This window comes from Grammomys surdaster, unplaced genomic scaffold (assembly GCF_004785775.1).
Source record: "Grammomys surdaster isolate TR1022 unplaced genomic scaffold, NIH_TR_1.0 65, whole genome shotgun sequence".
NCBI classification, from domain to species: domain Eukaryota; kingdom Metazoa; phylum Chordata; class Mammalia; order Rodentia; family Muridae; genus Grammomys; species Grammomys surdaster.
The window spans coordinates 8,268,653-8,273,346 of record NW_021604567.1 but is presented as its reverse complement, the minus strand read 5'-3'; the positions used below and the strand labels follow the sequence as shown (position 1 = coordinate 8,273,346).

The window sequence follows — 4,694 nt, the reverse complement described above, 5'->3', positions numbered from 1 at the left end:
AGCAGCTCAACTTTTGTAGTCCTTTTTGAAATTTTATTATAAATAAGGTCTTGTGCTAAGAATTGCTGCAAATAAAATCTATCTCACCTTTTCTTTCTAAATATTTTTGAGATATCTGAGAATTTTTTATTTAAATATGTAGCCCAGGCTGGAACGTGAATTCATGTTCCCCCTGCCTCTGCCTCCTTCAGCAAATCCTACTGGCTTGCACCACCACAACCAGTGAGAATTGTTTTTACTACAATTTGTACTGTGGCCTTTAAGGAATGCCCACGTTGGAAGATCATTTATGTTGGGCACTAGGGGTATAAGCAGCAGTGTCCAAAATATCAAATGTAGCTTTTTCCAAACGTACAAAAAGGACAATTTTTCCCAGTGTGCCCTGTGTCCTCAAAGTCTATGACAAGTGTCACATTTTAAATGTGGCTTCTATAAATCTAGGCATTAGCATCATTTTAAAAGAATTGTTATCATTTTAAAACGCAATTGTTTCATAAGCATCTTTTCTGCCTCTGTGTGAATTATTACACTGTGTAACTTGTAAGAGCCAGGGAACAAGTTAGAATACAATTTTTCATGCCCTGGAGTCTTAGTTAAAAAAATCTAAGTCTATAACAATATTTCATTCATTTCATCTGTTATCTGTATATGTATGTATATATACATACATATATGTGTGTGTGTGTGTGTGTGTGTATTTGGTGTGGTGAGTGAGTTGTGTGTTTTGTGTGTATGTTGGGAGATTTTTGTGCACGATGTGTGTAAGTATGTGTAGATGTTTATGTATGGTATTTGTGTTTGTGGGTCTATGTGTGCAATATATGTGGTATGTGTGTGTGTGGTATGTGTACACGTGTGTTTATGTGTAAAGGTGTGGTATATGAATGTGCATGTTATGTGTATGTGTATTTGTGTATGCTGTACAGTGTGTTGGGTATGTGTATATGTTTTATGTGTGTGTACATGTGATATTTATGTAGGGTGTGTGTGTTTGTCTGTGTGTGTATGATGTGTGTATGTGTGTATGGTACATGTTTGCCTGCATGTGTTCATCCTAGGGTATGTGGTATTTGTGTTGTGTTTGTGTGTGTGTGTGTGTGTGCTTATAATGTATGTATGGTGTTTGTATGGTATTTATGCTAAGCATGAGGTGTGTGGGATATTTGTGAATATTGTGTATGTGAATTTGTTTGTTGGAGGTGGTGTGTTTCTGTGTGTGTGTGTCACTTTATGGTGTGTGGTGAGTGTGAGGTGTGTGTTATATGTTGTGTGTATGTGTTTTGTTTGCATTATAATTTTTATACGATAAAGGGATCTTTAAAGGATACCCTCAAAGACTTGCATATTTAAAGTAATAAGTTTCTCATTTTTCTGATTAATTTCTATCATCATCAGTCAATAGTATCTTGTTTTTACACAAGAAGAACTATTTACTCTTGCTTAAGTATGCAAACAATAAAATTTTAGAATTAGCTTTTTAGAGAAACTGTAACTATGGTGTCATCTAGCACTAAGTTTGAATTGGTAAATTTCCCAGTATAAAACAGATGGTAAATTCAAATTAGATAAGAATCAGAAGAAAGTTTAATAAAAGGGATATTTACAGAGCTTTGGATAGGATTTAGAAGATCCGTATGGGGATTTTTGTGTTACCTTTGAACGGGAAATTAGAGGTACTTGTACACTTATCAAGAAAGGAAGGATTGATTATGAAACATGAAGAAGCTTTGAGGAAGTTCATCTGAAAAGATCTTGTTTGTAAAGCATTCCAGTGGACATGTGTAATTCTAGAATACCTTGTACACATGAATAAATAGCATTAAACTTCAGGTTATTTGTTTATGTTTTAATTTTATGGAAATTTTTATTTAAATTTTTTGACATAGAAAATCCTTAATATTTTACATGATTTTTCTAGGAAACGATTTAAATTAAACATTGGTTTTCCTGGTTAGATTTTAGAATTCTATTTTCTCCCTTTCTCTTAGGTATTCGGTTACAATATAGAATATAATATTTTAAGTGCTCTCTCTTTCCTCAGCATCACTGGTTTCATATCTTCCTATGCATGCTTATTTCTTAGGGTAAGGGCTAGGTTAGGGTTAGGTTTAAGATTAAGTTAAGGATAGGGTTAGGGTTGTTGTTTTCTTTTCATTATTAACAGTTTAGGACTGAGACTCCGAATGAAGGTTCACAATTACTGTTATGGTGCACTGTGTCATAGGTAATTACAAATTTTAGGCACACTTCCATATAACTGTTTGAATTCTGGAAAGTCATGCTGTGCTTATATTTTTCACTAAACATCTATCTCAACTAAACATTGGCTAGTGTATTAAATGAGATAAACTTCAAAGGATGCTTCCAAGGATCTTCACATGAGCTGGTTTTAAATTATGATTGAAGCAGTAAGCATTGCCCCGCTGCCCTTTTCTTCCATGAAAATGAAAATAAAATTCATGATTTTGGTTTGAGTCTCTATTTATATTTTATATTACTTTGAAAACATTTGTATTCTACTTTTTGACATAAATTAGTGACACTATAATCATTTATTAAATTATTTCATTATACTATTGAGCTGTTTTTAAAAATGTTTTAAGTATTTTTTGCTACAGTGATATTTTTAAGACAATAATAGACTTTTATGTATTATGTGATTAATATCATACATATTAGGATATTTTCTATGAGTATAATGAAAGTCATTGTGTTGTTTAAAATACTTAGAGTATTTTAACGATATTGATTTCTTCTTAATTAGTATTGTACTTTCCATTTCCATAAGTTTTCCTGCAAGTATCATTATGTATTTCTTTACAGCATTATAATGTTCCATAGTGTTTATATAGCAAATTCTAATTATTTACTTATCATTGATAAAAAGCCTGGTAGCACTGTAAAATAAACAGGCAATGGACATGCTAGAGTATTCAGAAATAAATGTATAAAACTATGCCTGTTCTCCAGAAGACTCCAATGTGGTTTCCAGCTCCCAATGAAGGTTTCTCACTGCTACCTGTAACTGAAATTCTGAAAAAACTATGCTGCTACTTTTATGACAAATTAATACAAGTTACAGTCATTTGGGAGGATGGAACCTCAGCTGAAACCTGTCCCTGCCAGCCCTTTCAATGTCTTGATGTCTGATGTCGGGCTTGCTACCTGTGGTGCCAACACTGTGCCAACCCTGAAATACATAGGGAATGTTTGTTTTTTTTAAAGTAGTGGTATAGGTGGGCAGAGCTCTTACAGTACAGGAGTTAACATAAAAATCAACACATGGGACAACTATTTCCAATATATAGCTTTGTCAGCTGCTTGAAGGTGCTTAAATATTATCTAAGCTTATGTGTTGGTCATAGAAATTCAGATGTAGAAAGAAGTCAAGTCCCTTTCTGTTCCCAGCACAGTCATGGTTCATAGTCCCAAGAAAAATCTGAAGATCATTGCCTCTCCAAAACATTGGATGCTGGAGAAGTTGGCTGGTGTATTTGTTCCTTGTCCATCCATTGGTCCTCACAAGCTGAGGGAATACCTGCCTCTGATCATTTTCCTAAGGAACAGACATAAGCATGCCCTAACTGAAAATGAAGTAAAAAGATTTGCATGCAGTGATTCCTTAAGGTTGATGGGAAAGTCAGATAGAATCTACCATGCTGAGTTTCTGGATGTCATCATCATTGACAAGACTGGAAAGAACTTCCATCTGATCTGTAACACCAAGGGTTGCATTGCTGTTCATTATATTATATCTGAAGAGGCCTAGTATAAGTTGTACAAAGTGAGAAAGATCTTTGTAGGCCAAAGAAAGGAATCCCACACCTGGTGACTCATGATGCTTGTACTATTCGATAACCTGATTCTCTCATCAAGGGGAGTGACACCATTCAGATTCCTTTGGAGACAGGCAAAATAACTGACTTCATCAAGTTTGATGAGAACCTGTGTATGGAGACTGGAAGTGCTATCTTGTGAAAAATTGGTGTAATCACCAACAGAGAGAGAGACATCCTGGCTCTTTTGACGTAGTTCATGTGATAGATGTCAATGGCAACAGCTTTGCCACCCATCTTTCCAAAAGTTTTGGTATTTGCAAGGGCAACAAACTATGGATCTCTCTTTCCCTGGAAAGGGAATCCACCTCACCATTGATTAAGTGAGAGACAAGAGGCTAGTGGCCAAAAAGAGCACTAGTGAAATGGTCTCTAGGTGACATGCAGGAGAAGTGTTTACACCCTTGCTACTACAAGCCTTTCTAGGCAACATGCTAAATTAAACAGCATGATGAAAATAAAATAAAATAAATAAAATGAAATAAAATCAGACTTAACATGTTCTTTCTTTCAAAATAAAGTTTAAAATTTTAAGTAGGAAGGCATTGCAGTTTGTTGGTATAAACTTGAAATTGTCAAAACAATCCTGAAGATACTTAATGTAACTACTATCTATCTAGAATGGGATCTTTAAAAATTTATAAATAAAAGCTTTGTGGTATAGCACTGAAACCAATCAAATAGCTGTAAGAGAAATTAATATCATTCTAGATAAAGTACTGTCAAAAAGCAGAAAAGTATGATCTTTTAACAATAAATAAATCAAAAACAAACCTATTTACAATATATTATTTATTTCTATAAAATTGAATAAAAATACTGAAATTGAATATAAATTTCTATAAAATTATCTATTTT

The 4,694-nt window shown here is 33.7% G+C and overlaps 1 pseudogene; it reads left to right on the top strand.

Moving 5' to 3' along the window:
* The first annotated feature begins 3,415 nt into the window (after positions 1-3,415).
* Positions 3,416-4,216, top strand: LOC114624532 (annotated as a pseudogene).
* The last annotated feature ends 478 nt before the right edge of the window (positions 4,217-4,694 follow it).